Here is a 20371-nt window from a genome sequence, read left to right as displayed (position 1 = left end):
ACCCCAAAAAGGTACTTTTGTTGATCGATCCGCCATTTGAAGAGTGATGTTGGTGTATTTGAGCTCTCCCATTCCTAGCCTCTTACATACCGATTATGGCATGACACTTATATTTGCTCCAAGATCACATAATGCTTTGATGATTGTAGTATCTCCAATGGTACATGGAATAGAAAAACTTCCCGGATCTTTGAGCTTTGGAGGGGAACTCCCTTGAAGAATAGCACAACTCACTTTGGTAAAGGCAATAGTCTCCAACTTTCGGATGGATTTCTTCTTGGTAAGAATATCTTTCATGTACTTTGCATAGGCCGGAACATGATTGATCAATTCCGTGTATGGGATTGAGAGTTCTGAGTTCTTCACAATTTCTATGAACTTTCCAAGTTGGTTATCAAGCATAGGTTTAGCTTGGCGACTTGGGAATGGAAGTCTAATCACAATAGGCTCTTTTCCCTTAGCCTTCTCTTCATTCTTCTTCTTTGAAACCTCATTGGTGGTAGGATATACCTCCTTAGAGTTCTCCACAACTCTTTGCATGTCACTAGCATACACAATATCTTTATCAATTGGCCTCTTCGGTCCTTCATATCTTGTACCACTCCTCAAATGGATGGCACTAACCGTCTCATGTCTTGGAGGATTACCTTGAGGCGGTAATTTCCCCTTTTGTCTTTGAGAGCTAGAAGATGCTAATTGATTCATTTGAGTCTCTAACATTTTGGTGTGGGCAAGAATGTTGTTGATGGTGATTTCTTTAGCTTGGCTATCTTTTTGCATTTGGGTGAAGAATTCTTGTTGGTTCTTTTGCATTTGGAGGAGCGCTTTTTGAACATCAAAGCTTTGGTCATTTGATTGGTTGTAGGAAGGTTGATTTTGGTAACCTTGGCTTTGGTTGAAAAAGGGTCTTTGAGCTTGGTTTCTCATTGGAGGTGGGGTGTATGTTTGCTGGGGTTTTCGACATTTTGGCTTTTGTATAAAAGATTTGGATGGAATTTGGTGTTCTCATTATAGTAGTTGGAATAAGGGGTGCCACTTTTGTATGCTTGAAAAGCATTAACTTGTTCATTTGTTCCCCTACATTCGCTTTGATCATGTGCCAAGGTTCTACAACTTTCACATACTCTACTTGGGATTGAGGATGATGCCACCATAGCATTAACATGTTGTTTGGGTGATTTGGAAGCTTCATCAAGCTTAGTCATGGCCTTCTCAAACTTCAAATTGATGGTGTCGATATGAGCACTTAGTTGAGCACCTACTTGAGTAATGAAATCTACCTCATGCTTTCCTCCTCTTGTGGCTTTTCGAGGCCTACTATATTGGGAATTATGAACCACAATCTCTTCGATTTTGGCCCATGTTTGATTGTCATCAACTTCGATAAACATCCCATTGGATCCCATATTAAGAATATTGCGGGCGTCTTCATATAGGCCGTCCAAAATTGTTGCACAAGGAACCACTCACTAAGTCCATGGTGAGGACAAGAACGACAGGTGTCCTTAAATCTCTCCCATGCTTCATATAATGATTCCTCATCCCTTTGCTTAAACCCGGCGATTTGGGCTCTCAACATATTAGTCTTCTCCGGAGGATAGAATTTCTTATAGAAGGTGTAAGTGCTAAATTTTTCCATGAATCAATACCAAGGGTAGCCTTGTCTAGGCTCTTCAACAATTGCTTTGCGGTACCGATCAAAGAAGAAGGAAAGAATACCCATCTGATTTGGTCTTGAGTAACTCCCGTTTGAGAAATTGCATCACAATAGTCACAAAAAGTCTTCATATGTGAATGAGGGTCTTCACTAGGCATCCCTCCAAATTGATTTCTCTCAACTAATTGTATGAATGCGGATTTGGCAATGAAATTACCGGTTAAATGTGGTGGTGTAGGAGTACCGTTTGGTAGGTTCTCCTCGGTTGGTACGGAATGTGATGAAAATTTAGGCATTGTAGGTTGATTCTGTGGTGGGTTTTGAATTGGGTTATCCTCTCCTTCTCTTGCAAAAGGGTTGACAAACACAATGTTATTTGGTTGAATGTCCACAATCTCACCAATACCTACAACTCTTGAATCACCTCTAGAAACTCTTATATTGTTGGTTAAGGTCCTTTCAATCTCGAAATCAATAGGTAATAAATTACCTTGTGATCTCCTAGTCATGCAAAATATCAAACAACTCGAAAACAATAAGAACAACCTTGAGGAGATTGACTTCCCCAAGGTAAAGAAAGACACAACTAAAAACAATTAACGAAAATCAAATCAGTTGAACACCGTCCCCGGCAACGACGCCATTTTTGGTGTGGTTAAAAACTCGTCGTCAAAAGCTACCAACCAAAACAATATTTACAACTTCACAAACTACTCTTAGCAAAGAGGTAAGTAAAGGTCGGATCCCAAGGGACGGGTATTGATGTAGGATTTTCAATTGCAAGTAGCTATGTTTTAAGGTGTCACAAATTATGGGTTGAGATGAGATGTGGTCTAAACTAATAAACAAGATGAAAGTAAATTAATGAAAACAAAGTAAAGCAAATAAGGGGGTTTGTAAACATTGATTAAAAGCACTAGGTTGTCATGGGTACATAGGGGACTCATGAAAATAGATTATACAAACATGTTCTCAAATAGATGTAAGCACTAATTGTTGTGATGGGATCGAGTTAGTGTATATCTTACAATCCTTAGGAGAATTTGGGTCCCGGAGCCGAGTCATCTAGATTGTATAATACCTACAAGTCGACTTAGTCTCCCCCTATTCAACTCTATGCATGGTCTAATGAGGCTTGAGTTGGTTTATGTCTTACAAGCCCCATTGAAAAGATAAAAGATGGGTAAAAAATGCAAGGATTCATAGGCTCGCATTTCATCAAACATAACATGTGCATAGGTTGAAATCACAACAAGCAAGCAAAATAATTATGAAAACATATTAGATTAAGCATAGATCAATTCCCATGTTTGTTTCCCCTAATTTCCCATTAACCCTAGCTAAAGAACTACTCACTCTTGATCAAGTTTAGCATGCTAATAAGGTTGTCAATCATATTAACAAAGCAAAACATCATGAATAAATGGGTGATTAACAATAATTAAACAAGGGTAAAAAGGAATTATACCTATGGAGATGATCCAAAATAATAAAGCAAAGAATAATAGAAGTACTTGATGATTGATGGAAGGTTGTCAATCCTCCAATAAACCCCAATAATCTTCGAATTACCCAAATAAAACATAGAAAAATTGAGAGAATTAAGGAAAGATTAAGGTGTGATTAATATTAAAATGTGAATTACAAATAGATTAAGAGTTGATTAAAATAAGATTAAAAGTTGGTTCAAACATGATGATAATCTAGGTAGTACAAAGGGGTATTTATACTAAAATTAAGTATAAGGATTAGGGTTACTAAGGGCTTAAATGACTATTAAGACCGTAAGAGAAGCTTGAGGAAATGTAACTCCCGAGGGACATGCACAGATAATGCTTGCAACTCCCACCAGGATCCGCTCGTCCTCGCCTGAAGCACGGGCTGTACTGTAAGAAGATCCGCTCGGGCTGGCAGTCAGGACGCCTGAATAGTGCTCTGGTACGCTAGGATCATGCTCCGGGATGCTCGGATTGTTGCTCTGATCCGCTCGTCCTGAGCTCGGGCCGCTCGGATCGTTGAAAAGGGTTCTTCTCTTGTTTGGCTCCTTAACAATCCACGGGGATTGTGTTGGGGATGCAAGGATCTTTTCATCATTGCCCATTTCACTCTTTTTATTTGCTTCGCCCTCTAGTATCGGTCTCGTCATCAATGCTTGGTCATTAGATGCAATTCATTTAGCTCCATTTCGCTCTATAAATGCAAGGTTAGCAATCCTCTCCTACCAAGGACACAAAACCTCAAAGAATATGCAAAATGGGAAACAAAATATAAGAAATGACCCTAATATATGCTAGAAAGCATGGGAACGAGGTTAATTCGGGGACTAAATATTCTCAAATATGAGTCACATCAAACTCATGACAACTATACTTTTCTAATCAACTAGACTCGTCTCGTGACTTATCAAGCTCGTCCCGTCTCCCGCGTGCTAACCAAACAACATGTACATAATCTGCTCCCCATATGACCAAAGGATATCATATGGATTGACACAGGCCACCCCAAAAGAGATAGGTGACAATTACACAGACACACAAACGTCAGTAACGATAAACATAGTCTGACATGACTCAAGTGTGTGAGTCGACAACATGACCATGATATGAATGACACAATATTATCCAACCATCACGTCGGTACCGAGACACGCCCAGACGTACCCACAACCACTGGTGCCAAGAACACGTCTACAACACCGCACTCAAACAAGGTACTCCGAACACGTCGGTGGTACCGGGCCCAAGAGCCACTCGGGTCCCCTGCCAGACGTCGTGCCTCACCACACGCGTCCCTCTAAACTCGAGTTATTATTGTTTACAACCCTCTTGGAGCGGGAAAGTCCAAGAGGCGACTCAAGCGGAAGACGGTCTTCCAACCACCTTCCGTCTCCACAATAACAAATAACCAATCAAGCCCTCCATCATATGAAATAACACAAATATGCAAGATACCGTATACCATGTCAATTACCTACTCATTCAACGAAATTAATGACAAACGACTCATTTAACAAATAGATACATTATCTAACTGAGTAGGATAAACCTACCTTTTAGCGATCCGCATAGGCAATCTGAATAATAATAATCTTCCACAAAACCGTCACCTAATAAAAAATAAATACGATTAATTACTTACTAATCTAATTAAATTATAATTTTATAATTTAATATAATTTAAATTCAAATATCGACTAACAATCCCCGCTAACCATGGTTCAAAACCCGACTCACACTTCACTAAAAACTCGTTGTCTCGCACACAAACACACGGTTTGAACCGTGTGCTTGAACCACCAAACCACTCCGAGACAATGGACAACCACCCCCCGACCACCACGACCGACACCAACTACCATCGTGGCCTCACCTGAGCATGTTGCCCTAACAGCCAGCCGCCACGGTAGCAACAACAGTGGCGGACGACAACATCCCCACCAACCAACAATGACAACAACAACACTACAACCACTATCCACAACCTCCTCCACCGTGGCCACCACCACCACCATGGCACCCTTTGACCATGGTGGGTCTAACCTCAGCCACCACCCGCACAACAGCAAAACGTAACAACAACAACAAACAATAGCACGACAACAACAACAAAAACAGCCTGACGCCCCCCTTTTACCCTCGGTTTTAGGCCACCACAGCCACCACTCTGCCACCCAAGACCACCACTGTACTCTCCTCACAACCCCTAATAAATCCACCCAATACCACCCCAAGTCAGTCACTAATAGAGGGTTAAAAATCCGTCTCAAAACTATCGCACAAAACAGCTATAATCCTAGATCTAGTTCGGTCAAACCCATATTTGGTGGTCAACGGTAGGTCAACTGGGTGGTCAACGGTAGTCTAAGGCGGGTCAAGGTCCAGGCGGATCCAATAAAATAATATATAAGCTAGTGAGACGGTCTTACTTTACGAACTCGAGGCGGGGGGACAAATCTCTTCTTTTTCTTCTCTTTTTCTCTCATCTTTCTCTCTAGGATTTTGGTGGATATTGTGAGATTGTGTTTGGATAGAGTTGATGGGTGGATAAGGATATATAAGGTGAGGTGGAAGTATATAAGGTGGATATAGTATACGTATATTATACATGTATCGTATTACATATTATTATTATCATTACAACTTATTATTATTATTATTATTACTACTATCTCATAATAATTATTATTATATTATTATTCCGTCTCAAACATAATTCGTATAAATGCGATATAATATTATTATTATATAATTATTAAATACAGAGTATTACAAATAAACTATTAAACGCGTGCATTACTATCAACAACGGTTTTATGCCATGAAACCGTTGTTATTACTTTCCCACCAAAAATTTATTCAATATAGGGACTTCTTTTCACAACGTATAATTAATAACGACAGTGGTTTTAAACCATTGTTAAAACCTTTTACAACGGTTATTAGTAAAAAACGTAACAGTTGTTAAAAGTTTTAACAACAGCCCGAACAACAACGCCCGCGTTTTTCTATAACAACGGTTATTAGCCGTTGTATTCCACAATATCTGTAGTAGTGTTGTAACTTGTACATTCAACAATTATTACTTGGAACTTGTTCTTGTACTTTGTCATGAGCTCAAATGAATCTTGAAGCTTGGAGCTAAAACAACTATAACTTTACTTCACAAATCGTGTAATCCCCTATAAAATCTAGTGCAAAACAGTGGCGGAAACACTGTTGAATGGGATTAAATACACAAAGATAAAAGTTCTAACTGTTACAAATTGAGAATGTATAAAATTCTCAAGGATAAAGTTAAATGGTTAAGTCTAAACAAATGCCACTTTTATAAAAAGGGCGAAAATAAAATTCCTCAAAAGTGTTAAAACTAAAAACCATAAAAGAAAGTAGAAAACAGAGTAGGATCTGCAAACTACTCGCTAGCTCACACAGAAATCCCCAGCAAAGCTAATACCTGTCATGTTATAAACATAGCAGCCACAATCAGTGGGGAGTAACTCGACGTTCTCCCAGCCATATCACATGATATAAATGTTACAGATGCAATTAATATATCAAAGTAAATTGAAATGTTATAAAACATAAGTAACAAAATATGATTACCAAATCACGTTAACCAACGTGCGATGCTTAAAAGCAAAATTCCTCAAATGATAGAATGGAAATAATATAGTTCAAAGCTAGATATTCACTTTAGCTATACTCCTTGACACCGAAATCTTACACTAGTTTCGGGAACTCAGTGTCACGCAAAGGTGACCAACTCCAAGTTCGCTCACTAGACAACAAGCTATAATAGGACACGTCTTACCACGCAAAGAAGTCCTAGTCTAAGTACATGTACATGACTCTACGACAATCTGACCGCCCGCAGATACCCAATCTTATAGCCGTATAAGAACCCGTATGCCTTAGTTTATTATTCTTTGCCTTTACTTTCATTATTCCAAACTTAAAAGTATTCCAAGTGATATAGTATATTATTCAAATGGTTCGTAAGTGAACTACACTTTTATTTTCTTCGAATTAGAAAACTTAAACTTAAATCCAAAAGTATAAAATTTATTTAAGGACTTTAAATAAATTAAGTTACTGAAATTAAACTTTAAAGACCATCCTTTGACTTAAGGTACTTTAGTAAAGACTTATTACTTAGGCTTTAATGAGACGGAGTTCTACATTAGTTTATAAAACTGAACAGCAGTATTGTAAAATTTATAATTAATTACAGAAAAATCTAAATGACGCAAGGCCAATTTTCATGGTTTCCTATAGCTTTTATCTACAACTTTCATGTTTTGACAAACTTTAAATTAGGAAAGTATCAGGGGTCTAAAAATGCATTTCTAAAAACTGTCAGAAAACGTCACCCATAATGTTTCAGTTCATAAATCTACTTTTAGAAAACATTTTAAGGCAATGCATAATTTTAAACATAACTAAACATGATAAATCTTCATTGAGAAAAAGATTAGCTACTGTATCAAAAGCAAAATATCTTTTAAAAATGAATCTTTGAGAGAAGTCAGAAACGCGTTTTTAGACGAGCTGTTCACAAATAATTTATTCTGACCAAACTCTAAGTTTAAATCTTATGAAAATTTTTATACAGACTCTACACTTTAAAATAACAGGAGTCTATTCTTTACACTTTTGCAAATTCGAAATAAAAACAGGTGATATGAATTTTACAAACAGACGAACATATTTGACAGATTTAACAACGGTTTTCATCAAACTTGTAAAATACACCATAAATCGAAAATAATGATTGAAGACCTACAAATTTATACACAACCTAATACTCCATGTCTCTGCCATATACTAAAATATTGTAAATTTACAATTTTATTTAGTATTTTTAACATAATTAAAACCGAACAGAAACGCTATAATCGCAAAATCACGTCAATACTTTAAATTACGAAATAAATACTAAAACACCAAAATAATTACCACGAAAATTCATGGTATCTTAAAATCAACTATTAATTCCAGAAAAATGATTTACATCAGTTTAAATTATAAAAACGAAATTATTAAAACCCTAATATCAAAACAATCGATTTGATCATAAAACTTCTAAATCAACCAAAATAAATACTCTATTGACAAAATAAAATTATACATAGTCAAAATAAATTATGGATATCAAAAGATCAGAAATTAAAGGTTTCGAAAATCATATGTATCAATAAATCATCATAAAACATTAAAAAATCCAATAATACATACAACTACAACAATTAATCAATGCAATACCGAGTAACGTCGTAGTTACCTTGTTACGAATCCGAATCCACATATGCTAGCCTTCAATATCTCCTCTACAAACCCTTAGAAAAAGATGAACGGATGATGAGGGAAGGTCGATCGAAATAAAGAAGCAAGAAGGCAAGCCCGTACGTAGATTTTATTTGTAAAACGAAATAAAGAAGCAAGAAGGCAAGCACGTACGTAAATTTTTTAGAAAGAATGAAACGTAGTGAAGAAAATGCAGAATATGATTTTTGTTTGAATGAAACCCTAATGAATAGGTAGGGTTTATAAGAGACTAAAATAAGAAATAAAGCTTTTTAAAAGTTTTAGGTTGATTGGCCAAAATGGGTGTTTAAACAACCAAAAATATCTTCCCATGTTAAATAAGAATAAATATTTTAAATAAGAATAAGCAAAAGGAATGATGTAAATATTATCACATAAGTTTTAATAAATACAAAGTGTATAAAATGCTTTGTATTAAAATTACTATTAACATTATCCAAAAAGGTGATGAACCAGAATCATTTTCCCATTTTATAAAAATGTGACATATAATTAAAAGTCGGTCCATTTATAAAATAGGACTAAAATTAATAAAAATGGTGTTAAATAAAACATTAATCCAAAATTAGAATAAAAAGAAATAAAAATAAACTTCTTTAACGAAAATCAAATAAATGAGATTTATTAAAATGGTGGGTGTTACAATCTCCCCCACTAAAAAAAATGTTTCGTCCTCGAAACTCGAATAGAGAAAAACAAAACTTAAGGGATAAAGACCTTTTAAGACTTTTTTTTTTTTTTTTTTTTGACAAGTAGATTCGAAAAGACATTGTTGAGGCATAAACAAATTTTAAACCAGTTTTCAAAATTGAAATATTAAAAATCACTTGTCTCATCTCATGGATCGAGGGAATACTGTCGCGAACCAGGATTCTGTCGTCCAAGATAAGGGTAAGTCAACATTGGAAAAATCAAATCTTACAACCATGCATCAGAAAGTACTGAACCGGTCATTAGACGTCTTTAATGACAAGTCCGAGCATCCACCAATGTCGAAATTCAAAAGTAACTGTGCCAATTTTACTTAAAACCTTTGAACAAATCAAATTTTGAAAATACAACATCACTTTTGAAAGTTTCTCAAGGCATCAAAGTATTGAAAAACAAAATTCGGAAGTATTTTCAAACGAATTTCAAATCATTTCGAAACAAAACCAAATTTAAATGATAACCCAAAACTAAAAGAGAAAGAGAAGTTCAAAACTTTGAAGCTAGTCATAATTCAAAATTTCCAAGATAATCAATATATCTTTATAAAAGTCAAAATATTTTGTGTAAGATGGAATTTCTCAAAGAAAAAGGTTCACGAGAAATCAAATTCGTATATACAACATAACATTTGAAAGGTTTTTTTTTTATGCATTAAATAACTTTATTTGAAACAATTCTGGTATATTTCCAAACGAGATTTAAGACATTTTGAAACAAAACCAAGTTTAGACACTAATCCAGAGTAACATTAACTTTGAAATTAAAATTTTAAATCATAACTCAAAATTAAAATTTTCGAGAACCAAACTTGGTAAAAGCAAAAACTCTTGTATAAAATGGAAATATCCGAGGAAAAAGGTCAACGGTAAATCAAGACAAAAGTTTTGAAACTAAAGCAAGGGAGAGAAAGATTTAAGAGTCATATATAACTCTCTCAAGGATTATGAAAGGGGGTAAACATCTCGAGATTCAAAAGAAAGAGTGCAAATTTTACTTAAAACCTTTGTACAAATCGAATTTGTAAATACAACATAACTCTTGAAAGTTTTAGAAGCATCCAAACAAAATTTTTCGAAATAATTCCGAAATACTTTCGAACGAGTTTTAAAAACATTTCAAGACATGACAAAATTTAGATACTAACCAAGAGTAAAACGAAAATGGAAGTTTTACACTTTAAAATCATAAATTTCAAAGATAATCAAAACTTTATAGGAGTCAAACCTTGTATAAAAAGAAATATTCGAGGAAAAAGGCTAAAGGTAAAAATTTTTCAAATTAGCCAAGGTTAAGGTAGTAACAGATGCTCATGCGAAGAAGTGGGAATGAGAGATTCAAGAGCTAGACAAAGCTCTCTCAAGGATTACGAGAGCGGTTGAAGATCTCAAGATTCTTGGTACGACTCCTCTATGGAACCCAAGCATTTTTCCTATTTCCATCGAAAACAAACCAAGGCTATTAACACTAGGCAACTAAGTTGTCAAGCTCAGAGTTGCCAAACTTCCTAGTCTACATCCTCCAAGATTATCGATTAACACAACTCTCATCTCAAATCCTTACATAACTGATCATCCTGTCAAAACATCATGGTAAAAAAAACATCAAGTACTTCAACATCCAACCGACTAACTAAATTACTCAAGTTATCAAATCCATAAGACTCCTCAAAACACCAAATATAAAACATCGTCTAACAAAGCTCTGACGATTCCTTTGAACTAAAAGCAACAAGGCCTCTAATATCCACAAGTACAATCTAAAAAGATAAAGCTCTTTTAGAAGTTCATCAAAGTCTTTTAGAAGTTCATTATATTCCCAATCATAACACTTCAACAACTAGGGGGTTAAGAACTCAACCAAGCAACAATTTCGATCATATAAGGTCATCAAACAACAATTTCCTTTAAGGTAATTCATACCAAAATATTCCTCCGAGAAATACCAGTGCTAAGGTTAAGACATTAAGATATGATAGGTATGCATAATTCCCAACTTCAGGTTCTTAATTCTTCAAATCAAAATAATCAATCCAAACTGAGCTTGAGCTAAGACACTCCTTATTTCCAAGGTTAACACTAAACAACCCAAATAAAGATAAGTCACACAACCAAAAGTCCCAAGGTTACAACCTTACATCAGAACTCAACAATCTAAATCCATAAGAATCAAAACTGAGATTAATCTAGGTTAACCAATAATGATACATGGTTACTATAAATACCTTAATCACATCTAGACCAAAATATGCAAGCTGCTTATACTTCAAAGCTAACATCTAAGCTAAAATCCTAAGTCCATAATCCACTAGCCACCATTCAAGTTAATCCTTATAGAATGAAAGCTCTCACAAGATAGGCATTAAGGGTAAAACTCACTATCCTCAAACCATAAGTAACAAGACTTTACTAAACCTCAAACTTACTTAACTTCCATCACATTTCTTCAAGAAGAGTCAGTTTAACCAGTGAATCTCACGAGAATAGATACCAATGTGGAGGAATCACAAAGAAGGATTAATTCATCAGAATAGGAGATCAAAATTTATAATAAGGACATAGGAAGCAGCTAAGACTAAAAAAGATTGAAGGAATAAGAATGATGATCGCAGACTAATAAAGTCTGAGATCGGAGAAGGAATCTTCGTGCATCCAGTAGTACGCAGTATGGCTCGTTGGATAAATCCATCACCTTGTAAAGAAAACAAACACACCAGTCTTGGGTTGCTTCGTCTAACAGATCCACAGTGTAATCATCACTTGGTCTATTGAACCATCGTGAAACTTGAGTCTACTCTTGGCCAACTTGTCTATAGCTTGAGCGGATTGAATCGAGTTGAAACTACCATTGTCCCTTCCTTGTGGCATCAAGTTCTCCACGCGTTCAGGCGTTTAGCTAGGTTGTGGAGCAAGTTCAATATCACCATCATGATCGCGTTAAATCCGGAAAACACCACGTCCATGTCCACCTTCCTTCATCTTCTTCGTCGGAGGAAATAAAAAACAAAACATAGATTCAATGCTAGTCATTGATTTTGCAGGAACACATAAACTAACATTCAAGTCCTTATGGTTTCTACCCATCTCTCACTAAATCATTTATTAGGCATTTTCCTAAAGATCAATGTGTGAGCGTCGGAGCAGCGATGCTCGATACCAACCGTAATCCCTATAAAATCTAGTGCAAAACAAAGGAAACACTGTTGAATGGGATTAAATACACAAAGATAAAAGTTCTAATCATGTTACAAATTGAGAATGTATAAAATTCTCAAGGATAAAGTTAAATGGTTAAGTCTAAACAAATGCCACTTTTATAAAAAGGGCGAAAATAAAATTCCTCAAAAGTGTTAAAACTAAAAACCATAAAAGAAAGTAGAAAACAGAGTAGGATCGCAAACTACTCGCTAGCTCACACAAAATCCCAAAGAAAGCTAATACCCGTCATGTTATAAACATAACGACCACAATCATGGGGAGTAACTCGACGTTCTCCCACCATATATCACATGATATAAATGTTACAGATGCAATTAATATATCAAAGTAAATTGAAATGTTATAAAACATAAGTAACAAAATATGATTACCAAATCACGTTAACCAACGTGCAAAGATGCTTAAAAGCAAAATTCCTCAAATGATAGAATGGAAATAATATAGTTCAGGCTAGATATTCACTTTAGCTATACTCCTTGACACCGCAGCATCTTACACTAGTTTCGGGAACTCAGTGTCACGCAAAGGTGACCAACTCCAAGTTCGCTCACTAGACAACAAGCTATAATAGGACACGTCTTACCACGCAATGCGAAGTCCTAGTCTAACTACATGTACATGACTCTACGACAATCTGACCGCCCGCGAGATACCCAATCTTATAGCTGTATAAGAACCCGTATGCCTTAGTTTATTATTCTTTGCCTTTACTTTCATTATTCCAAACTTAAAAGTATTCCAAGTGATATAGTATATTATTCAACTGGTTCGTAAGTGAACTACACTTTTATTTTCCTTGAATTAGAAAACTTAAACTTAAATCCAAAAGTATAAAATTTATTTAAGGACTTTAAATAAATTAAGTTACTGAAATTAAACTTTAAAGACCATCCTTTGACTTAAGGTACTTTAGTAAAGACTTATTACTTAGGCTTTAATGAGACGGAGTTCTACATTAGTTTATAAAACTGAACAGCAGTATTGTAAAATTTATAATTAATTACAGAAAAATCTAAATGACGCAAGGCCAATTTTCATGGTTTCCTATAGCTTTTATCTACAACTTTCATGTTTTGACAAACTTTAAATTAGGAAAGTATCAGGGGTCTAAAAATGCATTTCTAAAAACTGTCAGAAAACGTCACCCATAATGTTTCAGTTCATAAATCTACTTTTAGAAAACATTTTAAGGCAAGGCATAATTTTAAACATAACTAAACATGATAAATCTTCATTGAGAAAAAGATTAGCTACTGTATAAAAAGCAAAATATCTTTTAAAAATGAATCTTTGAGAGAAGTCAGAAACGCGTTTTACAGACGAGCTGTTCACAAATAATTTATTCTGACCAAACTCTAAGTTTAAATCTTATGAAAATTTTTATACAGACTCTACACTTTAAAATAACAGGAGTCTATTCTTTACACTTTTGCAAATTCGAAATAAAAACAGGTGATATGAATTTTACAAACAGACGAACATATTTGACAGATTTAACAACGGTTTTCATCAAACTTGTAAAATACACCATAAATCGAAAATAATGATTGAAGACCTACAAATTTATACACAACCTAATACTCCATGTCTCTGCCATATACTAAAATATTGTAAATTTACAATTTTATTTAGTATTTTTAACATAATTAAAACCGAACAAAACGCTATAATCGCGAAAACTGCGTCAATACTTTAAATTACGAAATAAATACTAAAACACCAAAATAATTACCACGAAAATTCATGGTATCTTAAAATCAACTATTAATTCCAGAAAAATGATTTACATCAGTTTAAATTATAAAAACGAAATTATTAAAACCCTAATATCAAAACAATCGATTTGATCATAAAACTTCTAAATCAACCAAAATAAATACTCTATTGACAAATTAAAATTATACATAGTCAAAATAAATTATGGATATCAAAAGATCAGAAATTAAAGGTTTCGAAAATCATATGTATCAATAAATCATCATAAAACATTAAAAAATCCAATAATACATACAACTACAACAATTAATCAATGCAATACCGAGTAACGTCGTAGTTACCTTGTTACGAATCCGAATCCACATATGCTAGCCTTCAATATCTCCTCTACAAACCCTTAGAAAAAGATGAACGGATGATGAGGGAAGGTCGATCGAAATAAAGAAGCAAGAAGGCAAGCACGTACGTAGATTTTATTTGTAAAACGAAATAAAGAAGCAAGAAGGCAAGCACGTACGTAAATTTTTAGAAAGAATGAAACGTAGCAAAGAAATTGCAGAATATGATTTTTGTTTGAATGAAACCCTAATGAATAGGTAGGGTTTATAAGAGACTAAAATAAGAAATAAAGCTTTTTAAAAGTTTTAGGTTGATTGGCCAAAATGGGTGTTTAAACAACCAAAAATATCTTCCCATGTTAAATAAGAATAAATATTTTAAATAAGAATAAGCAAAAGGAATGATGTAAATATTATCACATAAGTTTTAATAAATACAAAGTGTATAAAATGCTTTGTATTAAAATTACTATTAACATTATCCAAAAAGGTGATGAACCAGAATCATTTTCCCATTTTATAAAAATGTGACATATAATTAAAAGTCGGTCCATTTATAAAATAGGACTAAAATTAATAAAAATGGTGTTAAATAAAACATTAATCCAAAATTAGAATAAAAAGAAATAAAAATAAACTTCTTTAACGAAAATCAAATAAATGAGATTTATTAAAATGGTGGGTGTTACAATCTCCCCCACTAAAAAAAATGTTTCGTCCTCGAAACTCGAATAGAGAAAAACAAAACTTAAGGGATAAAGACCTTTTAAGACTTTTTTTTTTTTTTTTTTTTTGACAAGTAGATTCGAAAAGACATTGTTGAGGCATAAACAAATTTTAAACCAGTTTTCAAAATTGAAATATTAAAAATCACTTGTCTCATCTCATGGATCGAGGGAATACTTGTCGCGAACCAGGATTCTGTCGTCCAAGATAAGGGTAAGTCAACATTGGAAAAATCAAATCTTACAACCATGCATCAGAAAGTACTGAACCGGTCATTAGACGTCTTTAATGACAAGTCCGAGCATCCACCAATGTCGAAATTCAAAAGTAATCGTGTGCCAATTTTACTTAAAACCTTTGAACAAATCAAATTTTGAAAATACAACATCACTTTTGAAAGTTTCTCAAGGCATCAAAGTATTGAAAAACAAAATTCGGAAGTATTTTCAAACGAATTTCAAATCATTTCGAAACAAAACCAAATTTAAATGATAACCCAAAACTAAAAGAGAAAGAGAAGTTCAAAACTTTGAAGCTAGTCATAATTCAAAATTTCCAAGATAATCAATATATCTTTATAAAAGTCAAAATATTTTGTGTAAGATGGAATTTCTCAAAGAAAAAGGTTCACGAGAAATCAAATTCGTATATACAACATAACATTTGAAAGGTTTTTTTTTTTATGCATTAAATAACTTTATTTGAAACAATTAAATTATATTTCCAAACGAGATTTAAGACATTTTGAAACAAAACCAAGTTTAGACACTAATCCAGAGTAACATTAACTTTGAAATTAAAATTTTAAATCATAACTCAAAATTAAAATTTTCGAGAACCAAACTTGGTAAAAGCAAAAACTCTTGTATAAAATGGAAATATCCGAGGAAAAAGGTCAACGGTAAATCAAGACAAAAGTTTTGAAACTAAAGCAAGGGAGAGAAAGATTTAAGAGTCATATATAACTCTCTCAAGGATTATGAAAGGGGGTAAACATCTCGAGATTCAAAAGAAAGAGTGCAAATTTTACTTAAAACCTTTGTACAAATCGAATTTGTAAATACAACATAACTCTTGAAAGTTTTAGAAGCATCCAAACAAAATTTTTCGAAATAATTCCGAAATACTTTCGAACGAGTTTTAAAAACATTTCAAGACATGACAAAATTTAGATACTAACCAAGAGTAAAACGAAAATGGAAGTTTTACACTTTAAAATCATAAATTTCAAAGATAATCAAAACTTTATAGGAGTCAAACCTTGTATAAAACAGAAATATTCGAGGAAAAAGGCTAAAGGTAAAAATTTTTCAAATTAGCCAAGGTTAAGGTAGTAACAGATGCTCATGCGAAGAAGTGGGAATGAGAGATTCAAGAGCTAGACAAAGCTCTCTCAAGGATTACAGAAGCGGTTGAAGATCTCAAGATTCTTGGTACGACTCCTCTATGGAACCCAAGCATTTTTCCTATTTCCATCGAAAACAAACCAAGGCTATTAACACTAGGCAACTAAGTTGTCAAGCTCAGAGTTGCCAAACTTCCTAGTCTACATCCTCCAAGATTATCGATTAACACAACTCTCATCTCAAATCCTTACATAACTGATCATCCTGTCAAAACATCATGGTAAAAAAAAAACATCAAGTACTTCAACATCCAACCGACTAACTAAATTACTCAAGTTATCAAATCCATAAGACTCCTCAAAACACCAAATATAAAACATCGTCTAACAAAGCTCTGACGATTCCTTTGAACTAAAAGCAACAAGGCCTCTAATATCCACAAGTACAATCTAAAAAGATAAAGCTCTTTTAGAAGTTCATCAAAGTCTTTTAGAAGTTCATTATATTCCCAATCATAACACTTCAACAACTAGGGGGTTAAGAACTCAACCAAGCAACAATTTCGATCATATAAGGTCATCAAACAACAATTTCCTTTAAGGTAATTCATACCAAAATATTCCTCCGAGAAATACCAGTGCTAAGGTTAAGACATTAAGATATGATAGGTATGCATAATTCCCAACTTTAGGTTCTTAATTCTTCAAATCAAAATAATCAATCCAAACTGCAGTTGAGCTAAGACACTCCTTATTTCCAAGGTTAACACTAAACAACCCAAATAAAGATAAGTCACACAACCAAAAGTCCCAAGGTTACAACCTTACATCAGAACTCAACAATCTAAATCCATAAGAATCAAAACTGAGATTAATCTAGGTTAACCAATAATGATACATGGTTACTATAAATACCTTAATCACATCTAGACCAAAATATGCAAGCTGCTTATACTTCAAAGCTAACATCTAAGCTAAAATCCTAAGTCCATAATCCACTAGCCACCATTCAAGTTAATCCTTATAGAATGAAAGCTCTCACAAGATAGGCATTAAGGGTAAAACTCACTATCCTCAAACCATAAGTAACAAGACTTTACTAAACCTCAAACTTACTTAACTTCCATCACATTTCTTCAAGAAGAGTCAGTTTAACCAGTGAATCTCACGAGAATAGATACCAATGTGGAGGAATCACAAAGAAGGATTAATTCATCAGAATAGGAGATCAAAATTTATAATAAGGACATAGGAAGCAGCTAAGACTAAAAAAGATTGAAGGAATAAGAATGATGATCGCAGACTAATAAAGTCTGAGATCAGAGAAGGAATCTTCAGGCATCCAGAGTACGCAGTATGGCTCGTTGGATAAATCCATCACCTTGTAAAGAAAACAAACACACCAGTCTTGGGTTGCTTTCCTAACGATCCACAAAGGTGTAATCATCACTTGGTCTATTGAACCATCGTGAAACTTGAGTCTACTCTTGGCCAACTTGTCTATAGCTTGAGCAGGATTGAATCTGAGTTGAAACTACCATTGTCCCTTCCTTGTGGCATCAAGTTCTCCACGCGTTCAGGCGTTTAGCTAGGTTGTGGAGCAAGTTCAATATCACCATCATGATCGCGTTCTGGTCCGGGAAAACACCACGTCCATGTCCACCTTCCTTCATCTTCTTCGTCGGAGGAAATAAAAAACAAAACATAGATTCAATGCTAGTCATTGATTTTGCAGGAACACATAAACTAACATTCAAGTCCTTATGGTTTCTACCCATCTCTCACTAAATCATTTATTAGGCATTTTCCTAAAGATCAATGTGTGAGCGTCGGGAGCAAATGCTGCTCGATACCAACCGTAATCCCCTATAAAATCTAGTGCAAAACAAAGTGGGCGAAACACCGTTGAATGGGATTAAATACACAAAGATAAAAGTTCTAACTGTTACAAATTGAGAATGTATAAAATTCTCAAGGATAAAGTTAAATGGTTAAGTCTAAACAAATGCCACTTTTATAAAAAGGGCGAAAATAAAATTCCTCAAAAGTGTTAAAACTAAAAACCATAAAAGAAAGTAGAAAACAGAGTAGGATCTGCAAACTACTCGCTAGCTCACACAGAAATCCCCAGCAAAGCTAATACCTGTCATGTTATAAACATAACAGCCACAATCAGTGGGGAGTAACTCGACGTTCTCCCAGCCATATCACATGATATAAATGTTACAGATGCAATTAATATATCAAAGTAAATTGAAATGTTATAAAACATAAGTAACAAAATATGATTACCAAATCACGTTAACCAACGTGCTGCATGCTTAAAAGCAAAATTCCTCAAATGATAGAATGGAAATAATATAGTTCAGGCTAGATATTCACTTTAGCTATACTCCTTGACACCGCAGCATCTTACACTAGTTTCGGGAACTCAGTGTCACGCAAAGGTGACCAACTCCAAGTTCGCTCACTAGACAACAAGCTATAATAGGACACGTCTTACCACGCAGTGCGAAGTCCTAGTCTAAGTACATGTACATGACTCTACGACAATCAGTACGCCCGCCAGATACCCAATCTTATAGCTGTATAAGAACCCGTATGCCTTAGTTTATTATTCTTTGCCTTTACTTTCATTATTCCAAACTTAAAAGTATTCCAAGTGATATAGTATATTATTCAACTGGTTCGTAAGTGAACTACACTTTTATTTTCTTCGAATTAGAAAACTTAAACTTAAATCCAAAAGTATAAAATTTATTTAAGGACTTTAAATAAATTAAGTTACTGAAATTAAACTTTAAAGACCATCCTTTGACTTAAGGTACTTTAGTAAAGACTTATTACTTAGGCTTTAATGAGACGGAGTTCTACATTAGTTTATAAAACTGAACAGCAGTATTGTAAAATTTATAATTAATTACAGAAAAATCTAAATGACGCAAGGCCAATTTTCATGGTTTCCTATAGCTTTTATCTACAACTTTCATGTTTTGACAAACTTTAATTTAGGAAAGTATCAGGGGTCTAAAAATGCATTTCTAAAAACTGTCAGAAAACGTCACCCATAATGTTTCAGTTCATAAATCTACTTTTAGAAAACATTTTAAGGCAAGGCATAATTTTAAACATAACTAAACATGATAAATCTTCATTGAGAAAAAGATTAGCTACTGTATCAAAAGCAAAATATCTTTTAAAAATGAATCTTTGAGAGAAGTCAGAAACGCGTTTTACAGACGAGCTGTTCACAAATAATTTATTCTGACCAAACTCTAAGTTTAAATCTTATGAAAATTTTTATACAGACTCTACACTTTAAAATAACAGGAGTCTATTCTTTACACTTTTGCAAATTCGAAATAAAAACAGGTGATATGAATTTTACAAACAGACGAACATATTTGACAGATTTAACAACGGTTTTCATCAAACTTGTAAAATACACCATAAATCGAAAATAATGATTGAAGACCTACAAATTTATACACAACCTAATACTCCATGTCTCTGCCATATACTAAAATATTGTAAATTTACAATTTTATTTAGTATTTTTAACATAATTAAAACCGAACAGAAACGCTATAATCGCAGAAACTGCGTCAATACTTTAAATTACGAAATAAATACTAAAACACCAAAATAATTACCACGAAAATTCATGGTATCTTAAAATCAACTATTAATTCCAGAAAAATGATTTACATCAGTTTAAATTATAAAAACGAAATTATTAAAACCCTAATATCAAAACAATCGATTTGATCATAAAACTTCTAAATCAACCAAAATAAATACTCTATTGACAAATTAAAATTATACATAGTCAAAATAAA

The 20371-nt window shown here is 33.7% G+C and overlaps 1 non-coding gene across 1 annotated transcript; it reads left to right on the top strand.

Moving 5' to 3' along the window:
• The first annotated feature begins 1472 nt into the window (after positions 1-1472).
• On the top strand, positions 1473-1579 carry LOC141625043 (small nucleolar RNA R71). Its single transcript, XR_012534843.1, has one exon. It is a non-coding gene; the product is annotated as a small nucleolar RNA R71 (small nucleolar RNA).
• The last annotated feature ends 18792 nt before the right edge of the window (positions 1580-20371 follow it).

This window comes from Silene latifolia, chromosome X, assembly GCF_048544455.1.
Source record: "Silene latifolia isolate original U9 population chromosome X, ASM4854445v1, whole genome shotgun sequence".
Taxonomy (NCBI): Eukaryota; Viridiplantae; Streptophyta; class Magnoliopsida; order Caryophyllales; family Caryophyllaceae; genus Silene; species Silene latifolia.
This window is presented reverse-complemented; position numbering and strand designations above follow the sequence as displayed.